Source organism: Coturnix japonica, chromosome 12, assembly GCF_054131305.1.
Source record: "Coturnix japonica strain WE chromosome 12, WE-NBRP24, whole genome shotgun sequence".
Taxonomy (NCBI): Eukaryota; Metazoa; Chordata; class Aves; order Galliformes; family Phasianidae; genus Coturnix; species Coturnix japonica.
The window spans coordinates 11127931-11151146 of record NC_140674.1 but is presented as its reverse complement, the minus strand read 5'-3'; the positions used below and the strand labels follow the sequence as shown (position 1 = coordinate 11151146).

Sequence of the window (23216 nt, the reverse complement as noted above, 5' to 3'; positions counted from 1 at the left end):
AAACTAGAACAGTTAAGAGAGCAATATTTTCAGAAGGTGATACTTATTTACAATGTATATGTCTACTAGACATTAGGTATGGGATGAGACCAAACACTTACCTCTTTTCTAGCTAATGCCAGTCTGGGGCTTCAGGTATCAGACTTTTCATCAAAGATTTAGCTTGCCAATGATTCCCAATGCAGACAAGAAATTCAGAGGTGCTCCAAAGAAATGGATTGCTTTCTCTGAATCCACACATGTGAAATACTGCAAACCTGCAAAAGTTACATATTGTCCATCAAAGGCCTTCCAGCATTTACAATCTTTGGTAGCTACCCAAAACGTACGGCCCATTTGATGCTATGATACCACCCCTTAACAACACAGTTAAGAAACGAGGATGGTTTCACCCAAACATTTTTTGTTCAATTTCTGTGTATCTTGCCTCATATTTCCCATCATACTTTTACATCATTTTTACTACTCTTCAGCTTCTCGATATGAGTATTTAATAAAGGTCCTAAGGGAGGCTGGCCACTAAGGTATATCTAAGCAGTATATGTCATTCCACATATATAGTAAATAAACAAACAAATAAATAAAAGCAAAGGTTTGGAGTTGATTGCATTTGAAATGTGATGTTATGATTAGGGTGTCTCTCTTGCTCAAGCAACCTGGACTTTGTTACACACAGGTCAAGCTGTAAATCAGAAGTTATTGGATATTTCCAAAGCTACAGAAGACATAAAATTACATAGCTTCATCTGAAAGAATCATAGGCAGAGAGAAATTAAGGATGGAAGGCTTATTAAACTGTCTAGTTCAATCTCTGCCAGCATGGGATTATTCCATGGAATGTATTTTACTGCATGTTACCCACAATGGTTTCCATATGTGATTCTGCTCTGGAAAGAGCTTATAAAAGCGATCTGCTACAGTGCTACTCTGATTGAATCACTGATTTCTCTCTAGTTTCATAAAGCTTAAAGAAATATTTTTTCCCTTCAGTTGGAGACATCCACTCTTTCAATCACACATACTATCGCTTATAATGTATATTCTGTGTGACATCCTTGCCTTTATTTGCATTGTGTAACTCCACACTATGCCTCAGTGCACTCCTATTGCCTTAGGCATACTGTGATGCAGGAAAGAGGATTGAGGTAACAGCAGAGGTAAATGCTTTATCAGAGATAAAGCCATACAGGCCATACAGATTCTTTGTACTACACGTCTGCACTGAGACTTACAATATTAATACTGTATCTTCTTTCTGCAGCTGCTTCTCTCCTATTTTTGAGATGATATTCTGAATCCTGACGTAATGAATCCTTCATTAATCTCAATTTCCTTCTGATATTAGTACTGAACTTATTCAGGTATTACAACCATTCTCTCCAAGAGGCTCATTTTTCAGCTTCAGGTGAAGGAATGGATCAGTTACCCAAACCATAAAGCTGCTGAGAATATCATTCTGCCTCTTTTTTTTTTTTTTTTTTTAAATTATTCACTGTATTCCTGTGCTTTAAAAGCTTTACAGCTATTACTATTTTTTTGTGTGCGTGCTGAATGCTAAACAAACCCAATGGCACCAAGCTACTTTTTAATTGCTCACAACCACAAGATAGTGTTATATTCTCACCACTGCCAGAACATGTCATCAGCTCTGTCTCCACAGCTCTAACACAAATCATCCCCTTCTCTTCCCCCCCCCCCGCTTTCTCAGTCACTGGCCTTACCAATGCTCTTCATATATCCCTATGCTATTTCAACACAGCAGCATGCAGGACAGCACATGGTCATACCACAGGCATCTTTGGGAAACCTGCCTTGCCCTCAGCTTGAAGCCTCACAGACAGCCTGTCAGGCACTCTTATGCTGTCATATACTACTAAATGTACAGATACAGAGATCTGCCTTCCTGAGATGGTACTGAGCTGTGCCTACAGCTACACTTGCTGGCTCTCTACTGTATGATCAGTCAGTCTTAAAAACACAGCATAGGTTTAACATTCATTACCTACAGATTTTGTCACTGAAGTAGTCATGCCTCTCAGTTCACTGAAGTCTTTCAATCATAGAGGCATCCATGGGGACAGAGTACTTAAAGAAATATTGCTTCTCACTTTCCCGTTGCATTTTCTAGGCTGAAGCTTGCCTTGCCTGCTGCAGGTTCCTCTGCCTCATCTTTCATGTCTTACAAGAGCAAAAATATACTTTGACAGTCCTTATTTATGCTGCAGGCTGTACTGCAGCTGGAGGCTTCCAGGTGTGTTACAGAGAGAGAGGGCAGTGCTGACTGCAGTGGTTAAAGCATCAAGCAGACACCCTGAGAACCTCCACTGTATTTTTACTCTGTCTGGATGAAGGACTGTGGCCAACTCCTGAAGCCTCCTTCTGTCTCATGTTTCCCATTTTTTTTATATGTAGATGGTACTGTATTCATTTATAAAATGCTTACATGTCTACTGAAGAAAAATATACTATAAGAGAACTATTATTGCTTGACTCACACAGCTCTTGCTAATTTCTATTCACAATCAACAGTAGCGTTATTAGCTACAGCACGTGTAAGCTCACCTATACTTTGAGAAAATACACAGGTTCCTGAGAGAGGAGTTTGCTTCTAATAATGGGATTGAAGGGCACAGAGCCTTTAGCATCTCCATCAGAACTGTAGTGGGTTTGCCACTGCTGCATCTTCAACTTTCAGCTTTCTCATTCCAGTCCAAATGTTTATTTAGGTTTGTACTGTTGGGGAAAAAAAAAAAAAAAAAGGAGAAAAAATAAATTAGATAATTTTCATTTCATACCATCTGTGATTTCAGTTTCTGATTCAGCTACACTAATAAACTTTTCCTATTGTGCCACCCATAAGAACTGGAAAAGGTCCATTCTAGTTGTTTTCCCTAGGCTACGCTGAGTGAATGCTCAATTCCCTGAGGATGAAGTGTATCGATGTAAATTTACTGTGATAGAGTCACACTGCTGCTGATTGTTGCAGAACTACCACTGAGTAGTAAATGCTTCACTGCTCTGTTACCCGAGGGGCTGAGCATTAACTACACTATTGAACAGCAAATGCTTATCATCCCCTATAATTCTAACTATATAAATCACTGCAGAGACAGTGTGCCTGCAGGGAACTCACACGGTCTATAAAAATGTAAAAATCTGAGCTGTATTTAGCTGATGGAGTAATATTAAAAAGGTATTCAAAAATAACCTTAGATATTAGCACATCTTTATTTCAATCTGCTGAAGCTTTGGTGGAGTATAATCTTGTCTTTAAACATTTTCAACTTTAACTACACATTTAAAAAAAAAATAGGGTTAAGAAATAAAAACTATCACTCCCATCTTTGCCTACTCTCTCTTCTCCAAGATTTCACACACCATAGACAATGATATCCTTTAAACTCACTCTTAGAGCCCTGTATTTTTTCTTCATAGAGGAAAACTATCTCTGTTTGCTTTGCTTAAAAAACACAAACAGAGGATTTAATCATGGTTGTAAAACATGCATCCATCAAAAAGAGGAGATGCAATTCCCTTCTGTTCAAAGACATAGCTCTTCTAATAAGGGACTTATACAAGGATTGCTGTTCTAACAGATGAATGGCACGTTACAAAGTTCTCCCAAGGAACCACAGTGTGACTGATGAGATAGACGTAAACTTTCATTCCAGAAAAAGCAAACATTTAGTCTGGAGTGGATACAAGTGGGTCCATTATTGTCACTGAATTACCCATACTTGTAAAGTTAGATATACACAAGTATTTGCAACATCAGAGAATTTTATAATAGAGTTGGTGGTGCATATTCCTTAATGTATACATTAAATAACTTCTGTTCCTCCCTTTGGCCTCAGTCATGCAATAACCTCTGGATAAGCCTCACTAGCCATGCTGTAATCATCAGAAACTGCTTATGCTGCTGCAGAACTGAGGCTTTCAATACAGTTCTCCACTAGAAAACCAAAATATCCCCAAATGCCCATCAGCATAGAAATAAAACACGTGAACATTTAATACTCAAATGAATTTACACAGACAGAACAAAACCAGATGAGAAAACCCTCAGGGGAGAACTTGTATTGGACTTGCTGAGTGTTCCATCCAGCATTCAGAGAGCTGATGAAAGAGATGGTTCAGAGCAGAGCTGGCAAACGATCAGAAGCAATCAATGTTTCAAAGGGGTCACAATCAAAATCAAGTAAGAATTCTAAAGCCTTCATGTTATTAATCCATAGATAGCTTAGTTTTTCTGACCTTCTCCTTCAGAAAGATGTTCCAATGGAACAAAGAAGATTTTGATATTTGAAGATTATGTCATAATTTATTAATATTTAGTATATTCTTTCTTGTCTGCACAGAGAAAATATTTGTAAATAACAAATTTTAAACAGAAATACGGTTTTATACAGAACTACAATTAAGCAATGTAAATATGTTTGAAGCATTAAAGGAAAACATGAAGTATGAGTTAAAAACTGATTTAGATGAAGCTAGTTCTCCCAGGAAAGAAAGGCAGAAAGGGAGGAAGGGAGGGAGGGAAGGCGTATAAACAGATTACTTCTTAAGAAAAGTAAGTAAACAGTGCCAACTATTTGCATGATCAAGGTATCTAATTATCAAAACAAAGATAAAAGTCTTTCTGTACATGTCATTAATGTGGCTTGAAGGTGTTTCTTTGATTTGCCTTCAGATGAAAAGTAATTTATAGTAGTTAACTACTAACAAACAAAATGCAGCAAGCTCAGAGAAAACAAGCAACGCTAGTATTATAAAAGCAACACTTTTACATAGTTACTTGGTCATTTACGGTCTATTACATGCTCATCAAAATGTCAATTCAAGCAAAAAAAGCAAAATATAGTATGACATAGTGAAAAATCTATAATTTGGGATTAATTTCAGAACCCTAATGCAATACAGCAATGGTTTAGTAAGCTGGCAAAACCAACACTCACAGGTAATCCTCCAAAACCCAAACCAGCTGCAGGATTCCAGATGAATTTGAGATGGTAGTCCCACAGGTCGACTCATGTGAAAATGACCTCATGCTTCAGTATTTTCAGATCAGCTTCATACGCTGTACTAGCACATTTACAGTATTAGTAACTCACAGTAAATTTCTTAGAGCATTACTGAATTTAGTTTCCAATGCCCACAGCCAGCAAAACTCTGTCATGTTACTTGAGCAGAACTCAAGTGTTGGTAATCTCCAAATCTTTTTGCATGCCATGAAGTGAAGCATGTGAGTCCTACACATTATAATGAGACCATTTAGTTTACTTTGGTCCTAAAAATTTTTAGATCCCCCTTCATAAAAAAAATACCTTAGCGAAGAAAATCAGATGTTTTAAAAATTAATCTCAATTGCATTATATTCAAGACCCACTATTACACGCCATGCTCATTACATTTGAGCTAAAAAGAATATTAAAAATCTCATTATTTTGTTGCTGGCTTTTCTACTTAATTATTACCACAACAGGCAGGTAATCATTATGCTGATTACTCAAGACTGAGATGTAAATAGCTCATGTGGAGGTTAATAATCAGATAATAACAGTAAGCACTGGTTCTGTATAATTACATCAAATGACATGATTTATTCTAGGGAAAATTTTCCTTCAAAGTGGAACATTTCAGGATATTACGATCTTTTCAAAGAACCCTACACTTTGCAAGCACATCATATATGGAGGTTACCTAAACTACAAAGTTTTTAGCATTTGCGAAATTTAAATGGAAAGGGAACATTGTATTCTAAAATCACAATTATCTATTTGTCATTAATGTGGGATATGTTTAATTAAATTCTCTTTTTCAACAGTGCACGTATCACAGAAACACTGAACAGTTGAGATTGGAAGGGGCCTCTGAAAGTCATCCTGTTCAATAAGACACATTTACTGACTGACTCCAGAAACCTATTGATCATGATATCCCTATGGGAGGACAATGAACTGTTAATGTGGCCAATGAAAAATCTAAGTATCATAAAAGATAATATAGAATTTATATCGTAGAGACTTTTTTGTATTGAGAAATCATGACAAACTGGGTTTGCAAACTTTCTTCCTTCTCCTACTGTACATTTTTCATTGTTATCCCCCATTTTATTAATGCCAGTCTGATAGAAAAGGGCAAGGGGAAAAGCAAGCATTCTCCAGAGTAATTAGGAAATAGGGGTGGACAGAGCTTTTCTGAAAGTGTCACGGCTTGTAAGAAGCTTGTGACAGCTCAGCATTATGCGAGGCTGGCTTTTACAAGGTATTGTTAAATGTACACTGATTTCTCTCATATTTTTAGCTTGCTATTTTAATCATCTCTACATCCAGTTCTTTTCAATTGCTATGTTAGAATTCATTGTCATATTTAGTAGCCACTGGAGCAATACTGTCTCAAATCATAACAAAGTAGGAACATTATGGCTGTCAAATGAAGCTACTGGTGTCTGACAGGACACATTATGGCTTTACCAAAAAAAACCTCCAAAGCCCTCTGTGTGTGATCTGACTCACTGCAAGAGCTCAGTGAGATAGGGTTTGCAGTGTGAGTGTGCATGTGCTACTAGAGTGCTTTTCAGTTTATTTGCACATATACCCTGACTGCGTTACCCCTTTGGGTCAAGACTCGGTTTCCCCAATAAAAACTGCCATCAGAAACATTACATTTAATATGAACCTGAACATGGCATTAAATCATGGGTTATTCCAGTTATCACATCAGAAATGAATACTGAACAAATTTAGAGAGATACAAAATATAATAAAAATTATATTGATTCCGATATATTCAGTTAAATTATATCCAGGGATTATCTAGATTACAGCTTTTTTTAAGCTCATTTCCTCTATACACATTTTTAATTAGTTAAGATTATTTATAAACCCAACCACTTTTCAGACTATTATTATTATTATTATTATTTTTTAAATCTAAAATATAACTGTTCTGCACAGAAAACAGCAGATAATCATCATCTCTTGGCTGAGGTGGCCATTTCTCCAGAGTGGAATAGGAAGCAACCATAGAGGAAAGCTTTCAGCCTGACTGTTGTCACAGCAGTTCCTCATTTATTTTGTGTTTGTGTGTGTGACAAGTGCTCATGTTGTTGTTTGTTTTGTTTTGAAACCTGAAATATTTACAAAAGTTTCAAGCAAAGGGGAAAATCTGGCAATGTGACTTCAACAGCTTTTTGTCTGTGCCTGGGAAATTCAGAAAATGAGATGGCTCCACCAGTAGGCACTGAAAATGCTCTGGAGCTTTCAATTCATATGCTCTCTTAACATTCACCATCTCCACTATTGATAGAAGCACTGATCTAATTGTAAATCTGTATCAGATGCATATTGATCCTTGGGAGCTCTGATTGTCTTTGTCCAAAATAATGGAGATGAGTAGCTGATTCTAAAGACAACTCTAAACCTCCCCATCTAACAATATAGATTTCAGATTAATGAGCTCTTAAAGTAATTGGGTCAGCCATAAATAGGGTTGTTTGCAAAGACATGAATACATTAATCTGTAAAGTTTATACTGCTAATATCACAGAGAAGTATTGTGTTAGTTATATGCAGTTTTGAGGATTGATTGGTTGCAGTCAGATTGCATCTGTTTCTTTCAAGTATATTCAACACAAACAGGGCTCAGGAGGTTTCTTCCATGTAGTCCACAACACAGAGGTAATACTAATGTTAAAAGCAGGTAAGTAGTCGTGCTATTGGCATTACTTTCTTTAACGGGACTTGGGAGAGAACATCTCTGCTATGAAGAGTTGAAAGAAACAGTATTGATTTCTGGATGTTTACTTCAGAAAAGAAGAAATAATTGACTTTTCTGGTTTTGGAGGTCCAAGGGATTGTAACAGAGAAGAAAAAAGATACGGGATCTGTCATTCAGTATCTGCCTGATAAAGGGTAAAGCATTCTCCACATACTGGGTTACACCTTAGAGATACATAGGGACCTCTGCATTGTATCCCCATCACAGTATAGAGGCCTTTCTTCCTCAGCCTCTAGAGAAACTCTTTTTATATCTCACAGAGAAATGAATGATTTATTTCAGGACTTCTGCCATGTCTGACTGAATCTAATATCCCAACGGTCTTTGGGAAGTATGAACCATAATAAACCTGAAAGGAATGTGATTTTACAACCTTCCTTGCCTGAACTTGTCATGGGAACATAAGAAGCAGCAGTTCTGTAACACTGTGAATTGAAAATGCTCAGTCCCTGTTGGCTTAGCTCTGTACATGTCCTCCATTCAGACTGTCTTGTCTCTTCCTGAGCTCCTCCATCAAGCCACTACAGAATGAGAATTGAAAGTGGTTTCCTAAGTCATTAAATCAGAAGTGAACTGCGCTCCATACTGCTGTCTTCAGCAGATTTTCGAAAGATTTAAATTCCATTGTTGCAGTCCTTATTTACCCTATGAAAACAAAAAACCCTCAGCATAAGATGCAGTTAAAATAGGAAAATCGATTCCACAAATCTTAATTTAAATCAAGCCCTGTTCTCTCCTAACAAAAAAGAATAATTTACATTAAATTGAAACATTGAATGTTTCAAGTTTTGAGTTGGGATGATCACAGGGGAAACAGTACAGCACAAGAAGAGTATCCAATGAAAAAGAAATGAGGTACAAAAAAGGCCAGATGTAGAAACTGCCAGAGGAAAGAACTGATAGCTAAATCTAAGATTTAAGAATAATTATTTTCACTATTTATAAGCTATACATGAATGACCGGGAAAGTCTCAGATGTAATTCTTATTTAAAATGCATATGAGCAAACTTCTTCAAAGCCCCTATGCATTATAGATTGCAAGAGAATTTTTAGCACAAACCTTTAAGTGAGGCAGTTGGATCAGTGAACTGCTTCAGTAAAACTACAGAGAGTATATACGAATAAAAAATGTCAAACACAATAATTTTAAAAATCCCATTTAAGGATACCTGCATATTCAATACTGTTTGGAGTGTTTAAAATTAATTTTCATAAAAGAAAGTATTAAACTTCTATTCATACCCACAAAATTCAGCCAAAAGGATAATGCAATTAAAATGAAGCGAGTGCCTTTAGTCAAACAGTCTAAATTCAGGAGAACGAATTTATGAGTTCTTCAAACATTATGAGCCCAGCTTCTATCTAACAACAAAAGAGGAAATAAAAGAAATAAATAGTAAGTAAATACACAGTAAGACAGAAATTCATTTCAGCCAAGTCAATTCTGTTCTGCTACACTTTGCAGACAGCACTTATTTGTGCTCAGTTTGGGCCAAACCTTTCATTCTGTGATTAGCAGATTCCAAATATAACAACTAGCAGCAGGGAATGTTAAAATTCTGCTTTAGATACAGCCACCAAATATATCTTTGTAAGCAACACATACCACTATAACAAACTTAGGAATGGAGAGTGAGAGTTAATAACGAGATTAACTGACACAGTCCTGAAAGAGGACAGAGCCAAGATGGAAGATATCCATTCTTTTTTTTCTACTGCATCTCAAATCTTCTAATTAGTTATAAACTCTTCTCCCCCCTTGGAAGTTTAAGCACAGAGGTTCCCCCTTCAGAGTGCAAGTGATGTGAAAAGAACTACAGCAGCAGCTGCAAGCTCCACAGAAAAATGGGCACTGAAACACAGTATGATTGCTGGTCTGGAAGAGAGGAGCTTCAGGATACCTTCATTTAATACCTGCAGTTGTGGAGCCCTGATTTCTAAGCTGGTAAGTGCACAAGAAAAATGTTATTTTGTACTCCCAAAAGCAAGTGTTTAAAATGAAAACTCAAAAGTCATCAGGGCATAGACTGGCCATAAAACTGAAAACACTCAGCAAAAAAGGATAACAGAAGTACATCACAGTGCTTGGCTGGAAGCAGTAACACCATAATGAAACAGGTGGTACGCTGGCCAGGGTGAGTAGCAGGCCAGCAGGAGACTAGCATGCAGTAGTATATTTTTATTAAAAATAAAACATTGTGCATATTGTGATGGTGAACACTGAAGATTATTTTCCAGCATGGCCTATGACCACACACTGTTTCTTTAAGCAGTATATTTCAGATTTGTAAATTATGTTTAATCACTTTTAGCAATACTGTTATTTAGAAACTAACTAAGATGCCAGGCTGAACATATCAAAGTGCGCTAAATTACTGGAAAAGTTCATTATTTTCCTGTGAAATCTAAGCCAGAATTACTACATCCACCCTGTTATAACACTTACATTGTAGTTAGCTCTCAGTACATACATTCATCAGTATCCCAGTTATATGGAGCTTCTTTTCAAACTAACAGGCCACGTACCAATAAAACATTGTTTCATCATGTCGAAGTTAGTAGTTGAATCATAATAAAGCAGCCTGGGCTTTTAACTGAGTATGTTGTGATACGTAAGTGTTAGAGCTTGGGTTCACTTTTCACTTGAGGAACATCACTGTATTCATCCAGGAGCCATCCTTCAATTTCGTTGCTGTCATGAATTATTCTCTTTTCAGTATGGTCTAATTGTTAAGTGAAGCGCAGAGGACGCCAAAGACTGTCTTGCCAGAAAATTGCTCTTTCTGAAGCTATAGCTGTAATTTCAAACTGCAGTAAACGTGTGTGTAGTCAGCACGGGCGAGAGGAGGATGCCCAAGACATTCATCACCAAGTGCTGCTGGCTAGAGATACAGAAATGGTGCCTGTAACCCGCAAGGAGCTAGTCCATCATGAGATTAGCCACCACTAAGATAAGGCCATACATCATTAAAAAAGACAGGCGCAGTGTTGGTGATACAAGAATAATAAGTAGAACAACTTGCACTGTCACTTTGCGTAACAATGCAGGAGAAGCTGTGCAGATTGCTGGTGATGCAGGAGAGGGTGAATATGTAATCATTTGTTCAGGAGAAAAATGATGAACCACATTCCTAGTCAACAGATGTCTTTTTTTTTTTTTTTTAATCAAATCTATCTGCACTTACAGTACACAATGGAAACTAAATACATAAGTTACTCTATGTCTAAACTTGCTTTTCCAACATGAAAAATATGTATGGTTATGCTGATAAGAGCTTAAATGCTTTTCATTTAACCTTAGCTTTCTCTATTTCAGTTTTAATGACAAATTGTTATTTACATGAATTGATTTCCAGCTAAGCTGCTTTGCATAGGCAGCGCTGCTAGAGAGTACTACCGTATGAGTACAGTGCACTGACCCCATTCCTAGCAGGTTGCTGTCCTCAGGCACTTACTGTCTCTAAGTGTGAACAGGAAAAGCCATGAGTTTTCCTGCAGTATCAATAAGGTCTTTAACATAAGATAATCACTTTTGATAATCTTTAACATCCTTCTGTGTGAATTGATTTGAATATTCAAGGAGAAAATCAAGAGATGAGTTTCAGAATAGTGGGTGCGATTTTTTGCTTCAATGGAAGACCAAGACTTCATTTGGAGGGCTCGTCACAAAAAGCAAACAGTTATTTACTCTGTGAAGTGCAAATTCTTGCAGCACCTACTATTCAGTATTACTACTGTTAATTTTGATTTCAGGATATCCCTTCATTTCCCTTCTGCTTTACAATTTCAAGAATAGAAACAAAAGTACATATAGACAGCCAATGTAATTCAACTCTTCCTTCTGCAACTTAGCAGACTCTGTACTTATACATTATCCACAGGATCACGGAATGAGCTGGGACAGATGGGACCTTAAAGGATCCAATTCCACTCCCACTGTCTAAAGCTGGCTGCCCCCATCAGCTCAGGCTGCCCATGTCCCCATCCAACCTAGCCTTGAGCACATCCACGAATGATGTGCTCTCTGGGCAGTAGTGCTAGGGCCTCACCATCTTCTGAGTGAAATATATTCCAGTCAGATGCTAATTTGTTTTACAGTCTTCTAAGATTCTGATTTTTGGTATCTAGATCTAATAGCACATTTGTGCAGTGCTTTTGGAAAGCAGATAGCGATACACAGGCAAAAGCCATAATTGCTTATAACATTTATGCTCTCACTAAATTCCACAGATTGAAGGTATGTAAACAATGTGATTCCTAACAGTCTGTGCCCTGCAGTACTGTAACTGAGCCAGAGAGTGTTCCTGCAATGGTAATCTCCAATGCATTGATGTAAATTCTGCAGCAACTGACAATCTTGACAGAGGACAGCCACCCCCCTACAGCTCTGCAAGGGGTGATCTCTCTCTCTCTTCTCCCTTATTCTCCCCCTCCCCAACATATACATCCTTATACAACTTAGTGCAGGATTAGGCCTAAAAATGGAACACTGCCTGAAATATAATATACTGAATCAGTTCAATTGCTTACCAGTTAAGAAACAGAGACTTACTGCTACACATATCAACAAATTCAAATAGTTAGAACATTAATGAGATAAGATAGACAAACTATTTAAGAAAAATCAAAAGATGAAAGATTACCAAGAATATAGCATATCTACTGATTCCTAAGCAAAAAAACCAGCCAGCAACAAAATCAAAGAAACCTTTAACACTATTTTCTCAGCAAGGAGCAGCCTGCATTTTCATTTAATCTTTAAAAAATAACAACAAAAGAGCCAACCAAGCAACAGCCCCCCCCCCCCAAAAAAATAAAAAAATTAGTAAGCATACTCTAGAAGAACACACTATACTTCTAATTAGGATGGCATATTATTTATGTATTTAGATTTTAATTGCACTCAGTTGATATATTCATTAAAATTATTTTCATTACAATCAAGCTTGTTACTTTTTTTCTAACTGCAGTAGATTCAAATGTCAAAGTAAGAAAAAAAAGTCTTAAAATTCCGGCAGCAGGCATCCCTTGAATGTGAAGTGCACCCTATTTCTTTTGATAGACAGAAATAAACATTGTTAAATGAATATTAAAAAAGCTCAAAAGCTGGTGCACTTAGGGCCAGCCCACAGCCACTTCTCCCAAACCTCCATGTTTCCTCCTGTTTGCACGCCAGTTGCTGCAGCCCAACACAACCTAACCTGACTCTGCAGCTCCTCTCAGTGCACGCCATGGTCTGTTTCTTCCTCCAGCCCTGGTGATCCCCTATTCCTTGGGTGTGCAACCCTTACCTTACGTGGGTTTCCATTGGAAAAGTGGTCATTCCACATACTTAGCTAGATGTGAGACATCCAGTTACATACTGTGGAGTTGATTCTGATTCCTTTAGGAGTCAATGACTGTCTCTTAAGTGAGTTCAGAGAAAGCTACATTAAAAATATCATGCACGCTAATAGATGTTTTCACATGAAAATATGTTTTTACAGAGAGGGATATATGCAAATTCTAATTCCTTTCCATTCAAACATAACATGACTTGGAGTATTTTTATTGGAGATGGTCCCTTGGATGACAACATAACAGTAGCTCGTATAAAACCCAATATGAAGCTTGGTAAACTTGTTAAGACCTCAGTCCTATAAAAGGTCTAAAGCTAAACATGAAACTTAACCACATAACTGATTTTTAGAAGTATGCAAACAGAACAAGGAGAAATTTCTTCAAGCTCAAGATTTAGGCTAGATATAAGGGAAAAGTCTTTTACAGTGAGGGTGATGAAGCACTGGAACAGGTTACCTAGTGCTGTGGTTGAAGCCCCTTCCCTAAAGACTTTCAAGGTGTAAAGCTGATAACAGAGGATGGTTTAAAGGTGGCTAATATAAAGAAATTGACCAAGATGGTGATAAATAGTCAAAGGTTATTAGTAAAGAAAACTCACCAATGTCGATGCCTGGACCAGATAGCTGAGGCAGTCTCCACTGGGGAGCAGTCTCCAAGAGATGCTGCCTCAGTGGTGGTCAGCCCTTAAATGAGGTCTCAGAGGGGGTGGAGTTGAAGTCCACCCCTTCTGGGAGCACAGCTAGATCACTCTCACCAGTGCTCCCTCAGCTGACCCAACACTTGCCTCAGTTGTTCAAGTTGTGATTTCCTATACACAAGATGAGGCTGGATAAGGCCCTGGGCAAACTGATCTGTGGTGTCCCTGTTCATTGCAGGGGAGTTGGATCAGATGGCCATCAGAGGTTCCTTCCAACTCTAATGATTCTATGATTCTAAATGCCACAACATGCATTAAATAATAACTGCATTTTTGTAGTCAGCTTGTTAAGTTCATTGTATTTTTTGATCACCTGCCTATCCTGTGAAAATGTGTAACAGATTTCTGTGTTACTTTTTTTTAGAAGACCTAAAATAAATAATGAAAAAAAAAAACAACACCTAATATAAATTTACCAAGAACAACTGCAAATAGACTGTGGATTGCAATTTATGTTGATAATTAACTAAAAAGTATTTTTTTTTCCTCAATAATACAGTTTGCACCATAGCAGCAAACAGTTTACCTCTGAGAAAGCTTTATCTCCAGAACTACCCATCATTGGCACCAGTGAGCACATGCTTTCCATCTTTCCATCAAGCTCATGCATCTCTGGATAGCTATAAATCAGGAGACCACATGAAGTGTAATCATTAGTGAATTTACGGAGTATGGTGCGATGTAGTATCGCTGAGAACACATATTTTACCAAATTTATACCTATGCTAAAATTTTCAGAGGAAATACATAACTCTGCTCCCATGTATTTATATTGCATACCTGTCAAATCCAGTGGTATTATTTTTCATACCAGAAAGGATGATATTTGACATGCAGCACTTTCTCACTTTCACTTCTGCTTCAACTTCTTTCAGTGAAACATCTGTCCATTACTTCTCTCAGTGAAAACCTTCAAAGAAAAAATATTTTAAGACATTGTTCATTGTATATAAATTGTAATTCCTCTGAAATTTACAGCTTCAATAAGGGGGAAAATATTGCGTGGCACAGACAGAAAAGAAAGCAAAGTATTTGATCTTCAGCATTTGAGCAGCTTTGTTCCTTTGTATTCATTCATGTCAATGGAAATAAGATTTCATTACTGAGTGAGCTATTGGTTCTAATAACACACTACAGTAGTATTATTTCTGCTTTGAAATCATGTTTAAATGATGCACCCCATGAAGATAACTTTTTAAGAGTTATATAATCAGGGAAAAATTGTTTAAAAAGTAATGTAATGGATTCAGACATTAACATTGGCTCCTCTTGAAGCCTGAGCAAGGACTTGTCTGCTAGGTCTATCAGACAGATGGCACAGGGGAGCCTGAGCAGTGGACGTCTTCATATTCCTTGCAAAGTGGAAGAACAGGCCCAGGAATAATTTGAGGTTGATCAGCAAACCCCGTAACTTTCCATGAGACACTGTAAGGGCACTGACTGAGGAAAAATGAAGGCACTGCCATCCACACAAAGTGAAAGGTATTTAAAAGTTATCCCTATAAGTGAGTGCACTCACATTTCCTTTTACCTCATTGTGTTTCTAGTACTACTTTCAGTGTAGCACATATAATTCAGAGGATCTGACATCCATTGCCCTGATCCCATTTATCACCAACCCATCTCCATTTCAGAAGCCCAGATACTCAGTGTACAATTTTTACTGTAAAATTGGATTTGTTTGTTTTGACAGAGTAGGCTTGTTGAATTTATGATTTAACATTGAACATCCTTCACCTTGAAAGCAGCTCTCCTGCTGTAAAAGTGAGGCATCTCTCTCATGAGGAAGCTATAATATCATGATACAGATGCCCATCCCGTTAGACAAGGTCATGCCAGCAGAAACTAAACTTAATTTCCTGAGACCTTCCAATGCTTAGCTCTATTTTTCACTCTACAAGGATAAACATTGGGAAATACTTTATACCAGTGAAATAACTGTCCTTTCACCAATAGAATAAAAAAAATTGTTCATGTCAAAATGGTGAGGTTAAGGAAAATATAAAAAGCATGTTGAAAACACATTATTTGTCTATCTGATGATTGCTACCTTCGTCTCTACATCATAGAATATAACAAAATTATTTCACATGTACTTTGGAATAAGACCCTTCATTAGGGGTGGGTATTTTATTCAAAACTGTGTTTTTGATCCTAATCAAATCATTTGCCATTGAGTGCACCAATTTGTTCTCTTCTTGAGCTTCTGTCTGCTCCTCCATGTCCTCACCCTAAAATTATTGTCAAGTTCTCTAATAGAAGTACTCCTCAATTGCTCTTTCCACTTTGTCTTGAAACTTTGACAACATAAAGCCTTCAAATCATCTTAGAAGCTTTTTCAGTTCCGAGATAACAAAGTTGTTCGCTAACTCAGTTCCTTCATCAAGAAGAGGAAAGCGTTTTCACTCACCCACCTACAGCTGCACTGATGTGTCCACCTTGTTTCACCTCTGAAATGCAACACAACAGTTTGCAGCTCCAAGGAAAAAAATCTATTTCCCTGCAAAGTCTCTCCTACTATGCACAGCTTTCCTTTCCTGTTCTAGATCTGCATATAAGGAGGATCTGCAGCTCAGCTTCCTCAGTCAGCAAAACAGGAATCACTATCCTTATCTGTTGCAACTCTTTTTGTACATTTTCCTTCCCTACAGAAATTTAGCTGCTGCCAGTTAAGGTACTTAGTAATTTTCCAGCCATTGCAAACACTCACATGCTGTAATTACAGCCTGTCAACACTCTGCTCAACCTTAAAGAAAGGGGACGTTGCAGTCTAAATCTCCTGGGATCTATCTGGGTCTGTTTACAATGCTAAAAGAGAGTTCACAGTTGTAGATTTATTTTTTTTTCCCCCAGATATAATTTCAATTAAGAGTCTGTGGGCCCGTTGGGCAGGTGAATGCATGTCTGTGGCAGAGTAGATGGAGATGTTATGGAAGTCTTATTTAAATACATTATTTAAACTAACTAATAAAACAAAACAAACAAACCCAAAACATTCACGTGCGCTCTCAGTATTTAATTCCAGTTCTTTTGTATTGATGTTGATCATCATGCATAGAACTTTCCTGACTCACAGCAAACGTGGAGAAAAAACGTATGGTGCTTGATGTCAGGCTTTATTCTCCTTTTACATTCATTAAATTCTGTGCTTGCAAGGAACACAAACCATATCTTACAGAACTAACTAGCAGCAAATCAGCCATCACTTGTAAAGGTTTAGCCCAGAGGACAAGGTCTTTTTAACAAAGAGGTAGACAGCCTGATGGGCTCATGATGTATTTATCCTTCAGCTGTAAGAATGAGCACCCTTGAAAGAATTTTGGTTGATCGCGAAATGGCATCATAGGGCACCACAAGGAAAAGATGAGTAAATCTTAATTTTTATTTTATTTTTTTTTCTGTGAGGAAGTGAAAGATTATTGTACCAAGGGCTCAACGTTTCTTAGAAGCTTTTTTCATCTTCTTTAAGCTGTTCAAATTTTATATTGCCTAACTTGTCCGCTTGATTTCCTTTCTACTACTATTTCTCCCTTACTAAGAATAAATCACTAGAAGAAGAAGCTGTTTTGAAAATGGCCTAGATGTGTTTTAACCAACAAACCCAGTGTAATCAGCAGACCCCGATCCTTGAAGCTGAAGGTTTATTTTAGAACAGCATGCCATGTTTAATCAGTTTTACTAACACTGCACAGTACTATTTGCTTTGACAAGAATGTGTTGATCGTATTACAGAATGATTACTGCTAATGGAGATCTTTTAGACAAGATTAGATTTTGCTTCTGTCCAGATGCCTCAAAGAACGTTATTAGTTTTTGGTGTCATATTTTCATAGCATTAATATCATCAGCTTATGGGCCTGCTCATATGCTATAACTGCAGCAATTTATCTGACAGTTGTCAGGATTATGCAGCATCTAACCCAATGAATGTTGCTGTAATCCGTATCAAATTAGGCACTGCCCACACAATCCTACCATAGCTGTGATTTGATCAGTGAATATTCTGATGATCCCCTGATCTCTGAGATTCAGAGAATGATTTTGATGTTTCTCAGTAGAGGTTTCTGAAAAAGCTGATTACATCAAGATATTATTCCAGATGGTGAATCTACATATTTTTAAAGGACTGCGGCATTTTTCTCATAAATCAGCAAAATGAGATTCAGAGTTGTGCTACTCTGGCAGCTAATTAACGCGGCACTGTATAGGAAACCCATTAGTATATCTGCAGCTGTAATACTAGCTTTTGTATAGATACAGAAAGGATGATAAATTACTTTGTTTATAAAGCATTTTTTCTTCTTTCAAAGCTAGAGGATAACTCCAAGTACCTTTCCTGACCTGTATTTACTAGTTAGACATAAAACATTATAAATGTTGAGAACCATAAAGATTAGTTTTAATACATTTTGACTTGAGTGCCTTACAATATCAACCAAGCAATACTATTGCCCTTAAGTTTAATAATACATGCTGATATGCACTCTGATGGTATGCTTCATTCCTTTTGATAATACACCTTTAAAAACAATGTCCTTTAGGGTCCGATGGACCATGAAATAGTCTCTGCAAAAGTACCAGTGGTGCCAACACAGAGACAAACATTCATTTTGGCTGTCAGCTTTAAGGACTGAGGAAGAAATGAAGCACATTTATTATATACTGATGTATTCTGACTAGATAATCCTTTTCAGTTGCAGGCACTATAAAGGCAAGTGCAGATTACTGTGGGGGGGATAGTTAAAAAAAAAAAATTCAGATGGGCTGAAATAGTTGTGCTTCCAATTTCACAGTTGGATAATTTGCTTTATAAACTTCTATTTAAAAGAAAGTTTTACTGGCAATGAAATATGCTAAGTAAACAATCTGTAATTTGAAAGTCGGTATATTAGAGATACTCAGAAGCTGCTTCTACTAATACTACATTTATTAATTAGTATTAGAGTTTACTATGCTGCAGGCAAGTTGAGGATTTTTCTTAGATATCCATTTTCATTACAGTTCTGTCAAAATTTACCCTTTAAAGGGTAAATATATAGCACATCGATGTCACAGTGACTATATAACTCAGGCTGAAGTCAACAGGGCCAGAATATTCTAAACAGGATACTTTAATCTTAGTACTCTGGTGCGTTTTTCACTGTGTAAACTTCTTTTTTCCCCGCTCATTTTACAGTTAAAAATTGGAGGCAGAAAGCTTAAGGAGATTCTTTTGTGATCATGCAGTAAAAGGAAGGAGAAGCTGTATCAAGAGTTCTTACCTGGATCTTGGCTACCAATATGTGAACAAGGCCTGCTGAGCATGTCATAAGTTCCCTTATGGAGCACTGGTGAGCAATCAGTCAGCTGCAACTTGCCTGAATGAAAGGGAGAGCAGAAAATTATAAACTAGAAACACAGTATCTATTTTTAAGCTTTTATTTATTTATTTGTTTTTAACATCTATCAACAGTCAAGCCCCTGAATATTGAAAAATGGAGTTAGTCTGAGGAGCCTGAAAGCAATGTAATGCTCACAGCACACCTTAACAACATCTGTTGTCTTACACCCTTCCTTGTTAAATATAATTTTTTCCAAAATCCTTAAGAACAAATTCCTCTTGTCTGCTTTTTTAAAATAGAGGTTGCAATGCAAAAACAATTTTTTAAGCAGCTGATTAATACATAACCAAAAGTTCCAACCAAACTGTGCTATTGAGTGTTTTGTGCTTGAGAGAGAGCATAAGCAGGCTGCAGACTTCTGTAATAGAACCATTTCGATATGCAGCGAAAAGCACATTGCTGTCCACGTTACGCTGCTAATGCCTGTGGAGGTGAGGCAACATCACATCTGGAAAGCTCTTTGTATCCTATGTTTCAGTTCACTAGCATGCCACATTTCAGAAAAAGCAATTTATCCCTGTACTTCACCTGCGCCTCACTGCTATCTGTATTCACTCTAATATCATACATTGCATAAGAGAAATAGAAAGTACTGAAGAATTAACTACCAGCTGTGATCCTACTCCAAAATTACACCAATGCACTGACCTGCCTTTGGTGTTACTACCAGACTTCTGTAAAGGTTGTTATACTTGGCTCTGATTTAATTTCTGGACAAGAACTTCTTAAAGAATTTACGTAGAAGTGGTTCCTTGGAAACCAACTAGAGGCTTAAGAACCAACTAGAGGCGTTTTACTTGGAAAAATAAAAAGGCCTTTTCTGAAAGCAAAGTTGAGATTGGACTTGTTCAGCCTACTGCTCTTAATGCCCATGAGACTTTGCTTTTGGCAACGTGCCTAAACACATGCAATACAAGTTATTGATCAACATTACTATTATTACACTAAAGAAAACTGTAACATAGTTACAAGCAGCTTAAAATTTCTACCAAACATATACATTTATTTACTGCATAATTTTACAGTTTCCTAACTCACATTTAGCACCAGCAGCAAATGTATAAAAAAGTAGAAGCACTCTTTGAAAGAATTAGAAATTATTTTACTACAGCTCACAGATATTTATAAACCAGTTGGAAATAAGTTTTGCTTTTTACTTATGTCAATTTTCTTAAGAAATTAAGATGACTGTACTGAAACAAATATTAATATTTAATAGTAAAATAGACTTTAATATTACTTATAATCATAGTCTTATGCGGCTTAGTATCGTTTATACTAGGAAGAAATTTTAGTTTGAATTCTGAGAACCCTGCATAGCCCTCAGCAGCAGTCTGTATAAACATCTTTAATTTGGGCTTTCTGATTTTGTGCAGTTACTGAACAGAGAAAATCTGTTTTGAATATGCCCATAGAAAGATGTTAGTTTTGTTTCCTACTCAAATGCAAACATGAGAAACAAAACCCATTTCAAGTTGAAAAAACATTTCATTCTGTCAAAATTAAATATTTTTTCCAAAGTCTCCGGCCCCTTAAACACTGATTTTAGTTAAATGTTGTGGATTATTTTCCAAAATGTCACAACAAAATGAAAGCTTGAAACATCTTGTATATGAATTGTCAAAACACTTATTTTCTGATACTGAACTCGATTCTCACTTTGTTTAGAAGCATTCTCCAAAGGCAGTTTTCAGTAGCAGCCTTCAGTGTGTTTTGAGTAAGGAGCCTGAAATGAAGCTTTATGAAAAACTTTAGCATTAGTAACAGTTTAGACAAACCTACTTATCCAGTATGTATTTCTGTATTGCATGTTCTCTTAGTTTGGAAGATCTACATGATGTTTATTTTCTGTACCACTCTCTACATGTCATGAAGCATATGCTGTAGGAAACTGATTGCTTTTCAGGCTGACAGCTGCTTTGCTGTTCCAGTTCTCTGTCACAAAAGAAGATATTTAAGCTGAAAAATTCCTTCATAATATATTTGGACACTTTTAAAACTTAACCATTATAAAGGCCAGGGTTCAGTCTGCCCTCAGTATTCTGATTTCTTTGTAGAAATTTCTCCTTTATGGCAATAGGTAATTCCAGTCAACACTAATCTCCATTCTTCTAGAAAAATCTATTTTATACCACCCATGCAGGAAAGCCCTTAATCTATATCAAATTATCATTTTTAAACATTGTTTAAATTCTTCAGCAATTGCATTGGCACTTAGAGTTCATTTAAGTCAGTCAGGGAGCCATAGTTCAATTTTAGGCTTGCTTAGTCTTTTTCAGCATTCTTCTGGTGCACCAAAAGTCACGGAGGTTCACGCAGTTTCATATAAACAGCCAGATCTCTCAGCACCAAGTTCAACGGTGAGCTGACAAGCATATGTTCTGAAATGTCTTTGAGGCAGGAGCTGCCTAGCTTTTTAACAGACACTGTTAATCTAATTATTTTGGCATTTCTCCCATGAAGAATGACTTTTCATTTTCATTCTTGGATTTATTATAGGTTGGAAAATTGCTAAAATTCAAGCTTACACTGCCATTCAAGTTATAAATTGATTCTACATTCATTTTCTTTTTGGTCCTTCTGGCAAGCTAGAGCAACATAGAGCATTTTCAGTTAACACACAAATGTACATGGTTTATTCGAATCTCTATGTAACAAAATACAGCGCCGCCTAATGGTGATCCTTTCCAAACCATTTCTTTCAAGAAATGCAGGAGGGCCTGCAGTAGAGTTGGTCATCTTACAGATGACTTCTTGACAGACCACTACCAAAGGTTTCACCCTATTTAATAATTCATATGAACACTTATTTTTGTAACCCAAGAGAGGCTGATTACTTTGAATTCCAGGTGTTATACTACTGTGATTGCAGTAATTAAAATAATTTGGGTCGGAAGAGGTATAATTAAGTTATTAATATACACAGTCTTTGTCACATGCAGAACACAGGGCTTTTTGACAAGGCAATAGATACAACATGGCAACAGTGCAAAAGGTGAAACTGACTGAACAGTTCAGGATATCTATTTATTCCTTTTCAAGGAGTTTTGTTTTTTATGGAAGTTGCACAAAAAGTGTTACTGAATAGAAATTACAATTACTGCCAGATCCAAGATAGGTTATGTTTTTTCCTTTCTGATAACATGACTATTTAGTTTCAACCTACATTGGCATCTTTTGATGGTTATTTTTCTATTGCACAAAACCTATTACAAATTTACATTATTCAAAAACAGAGTGTGAATACACTTTCAAGAAAGCCTGCCAACCCATTCCTTCCTTCTGTTATAATAATAGGAAAATAACCTTGGCAGAGTTTTTAGAAAATGGAATCTCAATCTTCTGTTTCCTAATTACAGAGCATAGCTGCAACATTCATTAGCCTGCAATTGGCAAGATTCCACAACTTTCAGGCAATCCAGCCCTTTCTTGCTAGAAATGGAAAGCAATGTTAAGGGCCTAAGCCAAATACAAAGAAAGAGCCAGTATTTGCACTGGCCTGTGGTCAGAATTTAACAGCACAGTGTCTACATGCACAAAGGACTTCATCCACAGTGTTTTTTTGCTGAACTTCTAAGGCGGGATATAGAAAGATTCACAGAAGTTTAGTGCATTTTTGGCTACAGCTTTCAAGACGTGAGATTTTCAAAACTTACAAATATCTGAGAGCTGGAAATGCTGAGAATAAGCCAGATTCTTCAAGTCTAATGTTACAGAGGAATCGGACAATACCATCACTGTATGAAGAGACAGTGACCTTTAGAACACTGGTGATATTTTGCTGACTAAAACAGAAAAAAAAAGGAGATGAACTTTTATAAAAAGAGATTTAAAAAATCTCAAATATAGTCTTTAACATATATTACATGCATTTGAGAATCCCTTTTGGCTTTTTTTACAGCTATGATGATTATTTAGCTGCATGGTTTCTTTTTATGCCCACAATCAGTTACATCACAGGTTGAGATAGATTCATCTAGTTTAGATGTTCCCATAGAGTGCAATAACAAGCTTTGCT

General features: G+C 36.8%; 1 protein-coding gene across 3 annotated transcripts in view; it reads right to left on the bottom strand.

Moving 5' to 3' along the window:
* LOC107318096 (uncharacterized) overlaps positions 1–22983 on the bottom strand; it is a 61048-nt gene extending 38065 nt beyond the window's left edge. Inside the window, exons 1-6 of one of the 3 annotated variants that reach the window (XM_085513027.1) lie at positions 22855–22983; positions 19079–19174; positions 14598–14727; positions 14344–14437; positions 2563–2733; positions 102–257 (exon numbers count right to left, since the gene is read on the bottom strand). The gene's annotated coding sequence lies outside the window, so the exon portion shown is untranslated. Of the gene's footprint in view, positions 1–101; positions 258–2562; positions 2734–4955; positions 5488–9022; positions 9431–14343; positions 14438–14597; positions 14728–19078; positions 19175–22854 lie in introns of those variants that run through there. The other 2 variants (XM_085513029.1, XM_085513028.1) reach the window with 2 other exon arrangements.
* Between the last annotated feature and the right edge of the window lie 233 nt (positions 22984–23216).